At 42.6% G+C, this 12,931-nt stretch overlaps 1 protein-coding gene across 4 annotated transcripts in view; it reads left to right on the top strand.

The window, feature by feature from the left end:
* The window catches only part of TXNRD1 (thioredoxin reductase 1), a 48,842-nt gene that overhangs the window by 320 nt on the left and 35,591 nt on the right, over positions 1–12,931 (top strand). The window contains exons 1-4 of one of the 4 annotated variants that reach the window (XM_017804801.1): positions 25–39; positions 1,067–1,296; positions 2,854–2,975; positions 6,106–6,163. The gene's annotated coding sequence lies outside the window, so the exon portion shown is untranslated. Of the gene's footprint in view, positions 1–24; positions 40–1,066; positions 1,297–2,853; positions 2,976–3,954; positions 4,092–6,105; positions 6,164–10,076; positions 10,098–12,931 lie in introns of those variants that run through there. The other 3 variants (XM_017804800.1, XM_017804802.1, XM_017804803.1) reach the window with 3 other exon arrangements.

The following is a 12,931-nucleotide window of genomic DNA, read 5'->3' as shown; positions in this document are numbered from 1 at the left end:
GGGGGGCGCCGGACCCGCCTCCCCCGCGGCTGGGCCCGGGTACGGCCGGCGGCTGGGGCTGCCCCCGGGGTCCGGGCTGACAACAAGGGCTGTCCCCACCAGAAGGGCTCAGTCCCGCAGGGCTGCTGCTGGTGGCGGTGCTTGTGTAGCACGGTCTCTGACCAGGCGCAGCTCTTCCCCGGGGCCGCGGTATCACAGAATCAAAGAATGGGTCAGGTTGGAAGGGACCACAGTGGGTCTTCTGGTCCAGCCTCCCAGCACAAGGCAGGGTCATCCTAGAGCACAGTGCACAGGATTGCAGCCAGATGGTTCTGGAATACCTCTAGCAAGGGAGACTCCACGGCCTCTCTGGGCAACCTGTTCCAGTGCACGGTCACCTTCACAGTAACGAAGTTCTTCCTCCTATTCAGGTGGAACTTCCTGTGCATCAGTTTCTACCCATTGCCTCTTGTCCTGTTGCTTGGCACCACTGAGAGGAGCCTGGCTCCATTCTCTTGACATCCTCCCTTCAGATAGTGATAGACACTGATGAGGGCCCCTTCGCAATTGTCTGTTCTCAAGGTTGAACAGGCCCAACTTCCCCAGCCTTTCCTTGTAAGAGAGATGCTCCAGTCCCCCAGTCATCCTCAATGCCCTGGGAGGTGGGGACCAGGGGAAAAAGTGCCCTTTCAGGCAATGTCCTGCTCACCTTGTCCCTGTCCTCACCCCTCATCACCTCAGTGCCTGCTGTTACCAGGCAGACAAGGTTTTTATAGAGGTTTCTCAGCTCTATTCCAACCTGTGTCAAGCTTCATCAGTTGAGAGGAGAACAGGTTACATCCCCCAGTGACTTCCTACATTTTGCACAGTCTTCATCAGAGGCTGATGAAGAGGAGTAGGTCGATGAAGGAGAAAGATGGCTCCTGGGATCCAGGAGCATTTGGTGGGACAGAACCTTGGGGGAGGGATCTGTGGGTCTGTGTTACTCCTTCCCTCTACAGAAGTAAAATCTCATTGTAGACCTGAAAAGATCATTTTCCTCTGGTGATATAGGGCCTAAAGAGCACATTTTCCTTCTGCTTTTAAGCTTTGTTCTGAAGAAATACGGGCTGCTGAGTGAAGATGATAGTTGGACTGACTTCTCCACTGAGATTTATAAACCTCTCTTATGAAACATTTATATGAAACACTTCATAATCCACCAGTCCTGCCAATTTACCAGAACTGGAAAGAAGGATTTTCCTTCTAGGTGAAGGCAGCCAAAGACATTCCACACATCTGCCATCAACACATGTACGCGCAATCTCCACAACAGAGGTAACAAGAATATTTTTATTTTGTGCAGTTCTTCATAACCTGTAGTCGTTCTTCATTACATGAGATTCTTAAGTATTTTAACTAAACTAGTGTGAAACTTGTGTTTCACAATAACCTCTGCTAGCATCCTCCTCTGATAAATACAGTACACTCCTTTCCTTGCTTTCTTCTGGTACTGGGATTTAAACAAAGAAAAACTCAATAAAGTTTACACATTTCCACATGGTTTCACGTAACAACATTGGTTTCATATGTTTTGGTATATCACAAAGATTTAGATACATACACTCATCATCCATGTATTCAGATTTTTGAGTTTTGAGTTTAAACTGAAGCATCAAGTAAGAAGAATTTTTCATGGCCACAGGTTTTTACTGCAAATGCTATTATGCAGCTTGATTCTGCCTCCTGGGTACCATAAGCAGTAATAAGTTATTTTTTTTTTAAATGGCCAGAAGATGTCAAGTAATGCAAGAACACTAAGTTTGGGGCCTTGGGGAATGTATTTTCCCCTTTATCTATTTTATAGCTTTTGCTCACTAAATGCAATACCATGACGATACTATTCATCTTACTGTGGAGTCTTAAGATCTTTGGATGAATTCTGTCATGTCAGCTCAGAATTTCACAAGTGAGAAGAAAGATGAACACTGACCAGTGTGCAGGTTCTTCAGGGCACAGAGCAGACAATGCCCTTTTTTCGAGCCACTAGTCGATATTTTGAATCTCCTTGATAACACGGCCCTCAGATCTTTCAAACTTGAAACAAAAATATTGTTTCTCCCATGCTGTTTTTGCTGACATTTATCAATGTTGTTTTGATGGAAAAACTACTTAACCACTTGTTTTACTCAGTGCTTTTCTTTAGGACAGCACAGTAGGAACAAGCGTTCACTGTTATTGGAGACAGAACAGCACTCAGTGGTTAAACTTCTCAGCCAGCTGGGGCCAGGAAGTCCAAGCCAGGATTTCCCTTCACATACATTTTATTTTGTGTTCCTCCATAAGTAACAGTTTCTGTCACACAATTATCACTCATTCTTTAATTGGATTATTGTTTTATTCCTATGCTAAGTAAATTCTCAAACTCCATATTTCATGAGGTCGTGACCTATTTCCTGAGGCTGTCATTTTGTGTCTGAAATTTTCAGTAAGGAAATGAAAATCTTCAGATATCTTCTGTTCTATTTAGTAGATGTTAGCTAAGAAAGCTGTCAAAGGTCAGCAATTATGCTTCTTTAAACAAGAACAGATATATCAGCTTGCTTCAGAATGTGCCTTCCTTGTGCTCTGGCCTCTGTGATTTGGAAAAGTATGTGTTTGAAATGAGAAATTACAATTTTTGTAGAAATAGCAGTGGATGTGTGTGTGTGTGTGTGTGTGTGTTATTCTTCTAACATTCTCCAGAGTTCTCAAAACTGTGAAATTCTTAGTGTAACAGATTGGAAATAGGTCTGTCCTAAAACTATGAACTCCATGGTGCTTCAGGATCTTATATTCATTCTTGATAGTGATCTTTCTAATGCTTGTTATCATCCCTGCTTTTTTTTTTTTTAGATTATGGAGTTCTTATTTATATTAGACAATCCTAATTAAAAAATACTTGAAAGCTGCTACAGAGCCAAGCCATGCTATGTGAAAAAGACTGAATGCAGAAATCCAGAAGAAATTATCTACAGGTAATTAACCAAGTCACAGTAGGATGAGACCAGATGGAATTAAATCAATTTCAAGATATTTTTATTTTTCCAAGGATCAGTATCTTTCTGTGGTGTTGAAAAATTCTTCAGCTACATGAGTGTGCCTTCCTTTTAGATAGCATTCCCCCTTTAGCACTAAAATTCCTGCTACCCTCGGAAGGAAGCGGTTGCTCAGGTGACCTTTGTATTGTGCCACCCCAGAGCTGTGAAGAGGAGTCATGAACAGGGCCTGCACTGTGACAGTGCACCTGAGAGGCAGACCTGTAAGAGTAGTCAGCTTTAACACCCACACCATGAGGGCCAAAGGATGTGTTTGTTCACAGCAGACTGGGACCCAGCCAAAGAGGGGGCTGGGCAGGTGCAATTCTGAAATTACTACATCCCATTTAGAAAGTGTGGTCCAAAGAGTGAGGTGCAAGCTTGGATTCAATTCCCAGGTCTACCACATGCTTCTTGTATGACTTTGGGCAAAGGACTGTAAATCCAAGCCATCAGATTTCAACAGAGAGGTGTTTAAATACCTGTGAAAGTCTGAATTTTAATTATATTGTGCCTCCATTCCCCATCTGCTGAATCAGTAGCAGTATCACTTTCCTACCTTGAGCTGAACTGTGAATGGCTTAGATACTGGGAAAGCAAGAGAGGTAAGAGGAAAGAAATGACAAGTGAAGCCACTTCCTGACGGCTTCTTGAGACCGAGCTCCTGTATGCAATCCCTTAGAAGAACTGAACTCATTTTTGAGCCTTTTCCTCACTACTACTTAACTTCTAGCCTTTCTTTCACAGGATGCACAGAAATGTAGCATGTTGAGACATATTCCACTAAGTAAATCTGATTAAAATTGACCAACATTTTGAAAATTATTGGGGGGAGGTAAGGCACGTAGGTGGTGCATAAATGCCTAAATCTTGTTCCTTTAGAGAAAAGGAAAACCAACTTATTGTTTTCACCACAGGAACAGGTAGTTAAGCAAGTCAATATAAATATATCGCTGGAAGTGTAGCTGTGCTAGTTAATCTCAACCTGGTGGAGTTAAATGTGGTTGGCAGCAATCCCTTTGAAAGGTACCTGGAGCAGAACTGACTTGTAATCAGGTAATTTATATGTTAAAACATGTCTCAAACATCAAATATAAACATTCTACAAGAGCAACAGAGAACTTCAAAGTACACGTGCAAGATGTTGGTCCGGACAGAGATTTTGACAGAAGTCTCTAAGGTGTCTATGAGTAATACAGCAACAGGTGGAGGTAAAACTATAACAATATCTCCTCTGCTTTGTTTTCAGCAGAGCACTGATAGAGTTTTGAGATGCAATCTGAGAAGAACTTGCTTTGCAACTGTGCCACTACAGCCTCCTGGATGAAACCATTTGCATTGGTTTTGGCTCTTTTCAAAACACAGGAGAAAAAAAATCAATGCTCATTTTAAATAGCAAAGGATGAAACCATTTAGCTTTTTCAAACCTTATGGCAAGTAATATAAAGTATAAAATGGAAGGGCTAAGTAGCTCTGGTAAAACTTTATTTTTTTGTAGCTAAATTTATCACACATTTCCCAAGTGTCATTCACGTGGGTTTGTTTGATATCATTGGCATTCAACTGCATTCTATGGATATTTTTTGGATTTTCTCCCTGTTATCAGCTACATGTGGGATTGAAATTTCTTAGTAGCACAAGTATGGTGAAAGATGCCTTATTTAATTCTACTGTGCAAGAGGACAAGCTGCTTAATGGTTATGCAGTGAAACCCTACATCTCCCAGGGGTGGAGATTCTGGCTTCCATTACGTCTCTGTTTTGGGTACTGCAGAGGGAGCTCAGAAGGCAGCTGAGATGAAGATGGAAAGTGAGGAAATGTGGGCTATTGCTCAGTCCAGTTCTGATGGCAAAGTTAGAGTTACAAAAACCCAGAGGCTGTTGGCCCTGACATAGTGGACTTAGGGAGTACGGACTCTGGAGGGCTACAGAACTAGATTTTGCTCTGTATCATGAAAATTTATCTTTATAAAGCCCATATTCTCACACTGTGTCCATATGGCTGATTTGCAAAATAGGTAATAGGTTGATCTCTTCTTTTTGCTTGGCATGTGTCATGGTTTAACCCCAGCCAGCAAGTACCACACAGCCGCTCGCTCACTCGCCCCACCTCAGCAGGGAGGAGAATCACAACAAGAAAGTAAACCTCATGGATTGAGATAATAGCAGTTTAATGATTAAAATAAAATACCATGGTATTATTACTACTACTACTACTACTAGTAGTAGTAGTAGTAGTAGAAAAAAGGAGAGAGAGGACTAAAACTCAAGAAAAACAAGTGATGCATGGCACAGTTGCTCACCACCCACTGACTCATGCCCAGCCTGTCCCCAAACAGCAATCAGCAGCTTCTGGACAACTCCCCTCAGTTTGTTTTCTGAACATAACGTTCTATGGTATGGATTATCCATTTGGCAAGTTCAGATCAGCTGTCCTGGCTGTGTGCTTCCCCAGCTTCTTGTGCACCTGCTTGCTGGCAGAGCATGAGTAGATGAAAAGTCCTTGATTTAGAGTAAACACCACTTAGCAACAACTAAAACATCAGTGTGTTATCAACATTATTCTCATACTAAATCCAAAACACAACACTGTGCCAGCTACTAGGGAGAAAATTAACTCAATCGCAGCCAAAACCAGGACAGCATGAATGCAGGAATTCAAGACTTTCCTAGAAGAATCAGAGGTTTCCAGGGGCTGTGGCAATTGGGAGTGTTAGTAGTTTTCTTCCTGTAGACATAGGATCCCAAACTGCACTGATTCAAAGGTCTGTGTACATTACCGTTGTGTCATCAGCATCACAAAACCAAAATTTTCCCCCTAGAATCTGTCACACAGGTGGGATCTTAGCGGTGCCCCTTCACTGTCACTAACATACTGACTGACAGCGTCGCATTTGCAGTGTAGGCAGAGACATAGATTTCTTCTGTCAATTTAAACATGAAAACTGGAATTCTTCTCACTTGAATTTGTCCAAAGTTAGGACTAGGGAGAGGCTCACTCTTTAGAAGTACCTGTCTCCAGAAGGATGAGTTACCATCTGAACATGCCTGTCTTTCTCTGTCGGCTACAGGAGGAGCTCAGATCCAGAGCTTGCACAAGAGGCCAAATGTTGAGGTGACTGATCTAAGGTAAGAAAATGAATCTAAGCTTGGAAAAATGACCAGTGGTATTTCAATTACGTTAATATTCTGAAAATGCAAGGACTGTGTCAGCTTTATTAACGCTAATATTTAGGTGATTTTGCATTCAGCACCGAGAATATTGCCCTTTATAAGAAGGTGGCACTGTGGGCTCTTCATTTACTGAGACAGCCTTCCTCCCAGTTTATATATAAAAAGAATATGTAGAAATCTTTGTGGGAACAGAAATTCTAGTATTATTTTAATGATCACTCTTATAATAGTCACAGGGAACTGGGAATCAATTATCTCAGAAACGACTGAGGGACTGGTCCCATTGATGCGTCGTTTAGATAATCACAGCTCTGTCACAGATTCTTCAGTAGCAATCAAGCACCAAATACATTTGCTATAAAATGTCTTTATCGAGATTTCAAGACAGAGCAAAACACCTTATATTTCATCTTTGTGAAGAACATTATCAGTGACTATCTTAATGTAATTACTATTTTTATTAGTCCTTCCAGTATCTTATGGACTTTTTATGCATTAGTTGAATTTATCACGGGCAATCTCTTAATCCCAGCACTGGCAGTTCATGCAGTCTATGCCTTATAATAGTCCAATACTGAAAACAGGATGTACGTGACAGATTTTCAGCACAGATATTTCTAATGAGACAGTCCTTGCTGTCCTGCTTCTTAATAAAGCAGTTCTGAAGATCTGCACTAAATTTTCGTGTAGGTAGAACTAACAGAAAAACAGACAAACCCACACCATCACAGAATGGGTCGGGTTGGAAGGACCACAGTGGATCATCTGGTCACACCTCCTTGCTCACACAGGGTCATCCTGGAGCACATGGCACAGGATTGTGTACTTGAATATTTTCAACAATATTTCCACAACCTTTCTGGGCAATCTGTTCCAGTGCGCGGTCACCTACACAGTAAAGTTTTCCTCATGTTCAGGTGGAACTTCCTGTGCATCAGTTTCTGCCCATTTTGTCTTGTCCTGTTGCTTGGCACCACCCAAAGAAGATTTAGTACCAAACTGAAATAGGGCTTCAGTCTCCTGCTGACTTTAGTAGACAGACTTACCTCTGACCCTCAAGAGGGGTTTGAATTGGTATCTGTGTCAGCGAGATACTACAGTATACAGAGTGCACTTCAGCTGTATGATCCTGAAGGCTGCTGTCCTGTGTGTGTCCTTATGACTGGAAAAAGACAGCATGAAGATTATTTATGAGGAAGACAGCAGCAGAAATTTAAATATCAAGTGTTTTCTAAAGAGGGAGGAAGATACAGTCTCTCTCCCAAAGAGTCTAAATAGTAAGAAAAAGACAAAGACAGACAAAAATATGTGTAACATGTGGACAAGGCATCAGATCACATTATTAATAACTGGAATATACTGCATTTTTCTTCCATCCTCTTCCTTCCACTTTCCATTATTCTTATCATCATATTCTGCTTACATTTCAGGGGTCCAGCACAGGACCTCATGTATATGTGTAGTTCAGTCAACTAAGAATAATTTAAAAGATAAATGAATGTACTCAACTTTTCTTAAGCCTCATAAAAAGTGTAATTTCTAGGCAAAATTTAAATAGAAAGAGGGCAGATACTTTTTGAATGTGACCAGAAAAAAAAGATTTAATTTGGAGAACACTGTGAGAGCAAACAATAGGCCTCTGTGGAGAAGGACGTAAAGAAGTAGGTAAAACTGGAGACATTATGATCTGACACGATAGTAAATCACCCAAAAGAAAAAAGTTTAATTGGTCCTTGGAGTTGATCACAACCTGTGATTCAGGAGAAAGCATGAAGCCTGTGGAAAACAACAAAGAGGAGTTATCGAGTCCAAGATCAGTAATAGTCTGACTAAAATAAGAGTTAAGGAACATTAATTCTCCAGCTGTACTTTGAATGGCCTGAGGGAAGTGTTTGTGAGAAGGTTGTAACAACTTGTGTTAAAGTAACACTGCAGGAAGCAACCGATTAAGAGGAGTGGGGTAAAGTGGGGTTATAAGTGACCTTGGGTAATTCTGATTTTTTGATGCACTGATTTTCAAACTTACAAAACATCTCAAATGTAGAACTTCATTTTTACCATTACTTCAGTGGATCTTCACCGCAGCAATGTAAGACCTTTTTCTTTCCTTAATAAAAGGAAATATGATTAGAACATAATTGCAAAAGAATAAGCAAAATGAAACACCGTGAATGAGGAACAGCACTCCAAGGTGGTTTTTTAAATTTGATTTTTTTCTCAAATTGGCTGAATTGCCAGCTGGTAGTTCTCATTTAACGAAAATATTGAGATGAGGTTTGGTGGAATAGAGTTCCTTCTCTAAGCTTGTTCAGCAAATTATTTTAATAACTATGTTTTTGAAGCTGTAATAATTCCTGAATGCCCATAACAGTTATTATCCTCATTATCATAATAATTTTTGTTGCTATAGAGATCTATATTGAAGGCATAATTTCTAAAATCATAGTGGTCATTCCCACAGTAAGTTCAGAGACTTTTTTCCACTCAACAGTCATAAGTATAGTTGTGTGGTTTTTGGTATTTGAAACCCCAGCTGACACTGGAGATATCACTGCAGAGTAGAAGAGTAATACAGGAATACAAATAGGAATTGATTAAGTGTTCTGTGCAAAAAAGCTGAGGACGGGGAGGCAATGCCTCTTAAACATCAAAATTCAAAGTTACTATTCTGTTCTCTTTTTTCCCTTTGTTGTCGTTCACTATTACTCTTGTAGCAGAGTACTGAGAGCTGATGTGATTGGAGTCCTGCACTGAAAGACAATCACAACTCTGGAAGGTTATAGGATAAATAGATGTGATGTTTACATTTTACACTGGGGGACTCTTAGGACTTATGCAGGACGACAGAGCAACTCAATGGTCACTGATACTAAGAGCTCCTCAGTGTACAGCATTCATTTCATTGTCGTGTGTTGCACCACAGCATCCTTCAGGCTCGCTCAGCCCCAGAGCCCAGCAGTCAATCTGAAATAGAGAGCCCAGCAGTCAATTAGCCCAGCAACTAAGAAGATCCATCGAACAACACCACTGATGATTGGGTTTGCATCCTTTTAGATCTTTTAAAACAAATGTCAGTATTTGTCATAAGCAAGAATGCTGATCAGATAAATTGCTGTGTTTGGTGTAACAAGTGACGTGCTTCTTTTCATATGAAGAGTGAAAAAAAGCTCAAATTGGACTGATAGCGAAGAAAGCTCAAAGTGGACCGACAATAGCAGCAGATATTTGTGTGTAAGTTTGGTGGTGGTTTACAGGGTCACAGCTTTCATCTTGCCCTGTCCAGCTTCTCGGCCGATGCCAGAAATCCTTGGCAGGCTCTCCTCTTGCCAATTCGCTTGAAAGCCACTACGATGGGGCTGCAGCCTCGGCAGCCCTGTGAGACAATGGTGACAAATTATGTCCTGAACCCAGACAAGAGAGCACGATAAGCCTCCTCAGGCTTCCTGCCTCACACAGTTAACGGTTCAGTTAGAGTGTTTTTTCTATACATGTGTTTCTTAACATGAACCATCAACTGTGGGGGAAAAAACCCGTTCCTGAAGCACCTCCTGAGTGCCCGCCTGTCGCCAGAATCCCACAGGAGGGAGAGCTCCGGGGAGAGCCCGTCCCGCCGCCAGGGGGCGCCACAGCCCCGGGCTGGCTCGGGCGCGTCCGTCGCCATCGCGACGGGGCCGGGCCGGGGCGGCGCGGCCGCCAGGGGGCGCTGCCGGGGCGGGGGGGCGGCCGCGGAGCTGCGCGGGGACCCGATCCCGGCCCGGCCCGGCCCGGCCCATTCCATTCCATTCCATCCCATCCCATCCGACCCGCGCCATGGGCAACGCTCTGCGGAAGAGCCAGGCGGTGCGGCAGGCGCCCGGCGGCGCGCCCCCGGAGCGGCGGCGCCCCGCAGGTAGGCGGGCGGGCGGGCGGGCGGGGGGCACCTGCCCGGCAGCGCCGCGCACCTGGAGGGCTCCGGGCGCGGCGGGACGGGGGGGGCGGGTGGGTGGAGAAACTGGCTCCAGCTTCCCGGAGAAACACCCGGGAGGGTTCCCTGTTTTGCTGCTCCCTCCTTCTGCTGCAGAACAACTTTGCTGTGCCTTCAGCAGGAGTGACCGCGGTCCGACCGCCGGTGCTGGTTACCTGTGCCCAAACACAGCCTGGCTGTCTCTTGACTGGCTTTATTGAGGCCGGCGGGGCTGGGCAGGCTGTGCCATCGTCCCGCTCACGGGAGCTCGGGGGGATGCAGGGAGCGGGGCCCCGGCCCTGGGAAGATGCAGGGAGCAGGACCCTGGCCCTGGGGAGTGCGGGCAACAGTGCTGGGTGAGGGTCCCTAGCACACACCGTGACCTGAAGGGAGCCTGTGCTGGGGACCTGGAGTTAGACGGGAGCTAATGACCCTCTGGTCCATGGAGATGTTTTCTGTCTACCAGGACTGAGGCATGTTCGCACGACAGCACTGGGGAAATTTGTGTTTCAGCTGTCTGATTTGTCCCTCTTGTGAGTCAGAATTTCAACCTGAGATCCTCCTTGGACATAGCATTTACCGTGCTCTCACTGGGTCTATAAAAATCTGATGAAAGAAGAAAAATAATGGGCTTGATGTAATGAATGCCTGAAAATGAACCGATGCTTACATCTGGCACTGAACAGCAGTTCTGCTTAAATGAAAAAGCACTCTTAGGATGTAGTACTTCACTGAGCATCTACTACTGAAGGAGTTTTTTCAGCTCCACCACACCCTTGGGAAAGGGGACTGTTTTTAAAGATGTGTAATGATTTGAGAACATTGACACTAAAACACCTCGGGAGTTTTAAAGTATTATATAATATTTTAAGTCTTATTATGCATATGGAAATTGTCAGATACTTGGCAAACAAAGAATAAAGATGCCTGTGCGGAAGAATTTGCGTAAGGCACAGCAGGAGCTGGCAAATACAAAGATGGGGTTTATAGCAGTTAAAACTCTGGAGATAGGCTTATTGTTATGGCTCTATATTGCTTAGTATCTTTCAATTATACCAACACAAAATCCTCCAGTCTGAGTCAAAAGCCTGGCATTGGAAGCACTGGATGTTCCTTGATCCTAAGAAGAAGGACTAGAAAAAAAAAAGGAAACTCTCAAACCACTGTCAGGAAAGTCTGGTTGCCCTTGTACTTTCAGAACAGTGCAGTGTCCTGATACCAGTTAGGGTTAACCCCCAACAGTTCCCTTACCTAATGCTGCCACTACCATGTTATGATTTAGAAATACCCAGTGTAGTTTTAAATCAGATACTGAAAGCTATGCAGGTGTGGTAGCACAGAGTCTGGGACAGAGTAAACTGCTGTGGAGTTATACCCAAACCTGGTTCCTCTAGCCAACAATATATCTGCTGACACAAACTCAGAAATGAAGCCTTCATCTTAACAAGCTTTTTCAGCCTTGTGAAGCTGACTCATTTAGGGTAAATGACTTAAAAGAACATATTGTTTGGGCTTTGGCTTATATGCTCTGCTGTATCTTTGGTTTTTCGATTTAAGACATTCTGCTGCCTGTTCTACAACTCTGGCAGCATCTTAAAGTAATTCTCCAGGAAGATTGGTTTAAAATGTGACATCAAGGTTTATATTTCAGCATGAAGGCAGCTTTGCTTCTGGGATAGTTGCACACAAGTAGATTATTATCTGAAACCCAACATCCATTTCCCAAAGGAACATGTCAAAGTTTTTAATGTCCACCAAGGACAAGAGATGAGGGAAGTTGTGGGTGCTGTTGAAGAGGTTAAATAGAAGATTAAAACAAAAAAAAATTACAGAAATGTGAATAATTTACTTTAAAATGGAAACATAATTCAAATAAGCTAATTACTCATTGTTTAACTGACTCTAAAACACAAGCAATCTAAAATTAACCCCTTTCTGTAGTTAGTCATAACAGGCACTAGGGTGTTTTAATATCTCCATACATCCCTTGGACAAAGTATATCTAAACTTATGTGTGTTGTAGGAGGATGAAATTGGGACATTGATAGCTGTAAGAATTTCTTAATGGCTCTCTGGATTTTTTCCCACCCTTCCGTCATTTTTTCAATGGCAATAATAAATTTAGTTATTAATTCACTGTAAGATCTAAAGATGTTTAAAAAATAAACAGTGGGAAATTGGCAGTGAGCAAATCTGGCAAGAAAAATGGTGACTAGCACAGGAAAAAGTAAAAATGTTAAGATAAAATGCCTATATATGGTTTGCTAAGGTAGCTATTAAATACATTCTCTTGTCCTTAGCTTGGGCTTTCAAAAAGTTTATTCTCAATCTTCAAATACCATTCAGTTTACTTCACCAATTGAGTTTTACACGTGCAGTGTTTATGGCATTTTGTGGATATAAAGGTATGAAAACTGGAAATAACTCAGAAGAGAGTGCTTTTCCTGATTTTTTTGTTGTCTCCACATCTTTTTAGCTTTCTGTATTATAAACAGGCATTTTACTGCAGAAAGAATTAAGGACAAAATTCAGAGCTATACAATAATGGTCTAAACTTACACATCTCAGAATTAAGGTAGCCTGAATTGCAGCTTTTGCTTTATAAAATATATTGTTTGTTTCTGTTGGATTGTACCTTGGCATAGCCTCAAGTGCTGCTTTTTTTCTCCCAGACCCTCATGCTAGTTGAATTTTGTGAGCAGCTGTGTTTCAGTTCAGTTTGACTTTGACATAAGTTGAAATTGCTCAGCTTCTTTTAGGACTGGGCACTCAGGACACAG

This window comes from Lepidothrix coronata, unplaced genomic scaffold, assembly GCF_001604755.1.
Source record: "Lepidothrix coronata isolate B3197 unplaced genomic scaffold, Lepidothrix_coronata-1.0 Scaffold10, whole genome shotgun sequence".
Lineage (NCBI taxonomy): Eukaryota > Metazoa > Chordata > Aves > Passeriformes > Pipridae > Lepidothrix > Lepidothrix coronata.
The sequence above is the reverse complement of the archived record's forward strand: the minus strand, read 5'-3'. Positions and strand labels throughout refer to the sequence as shown.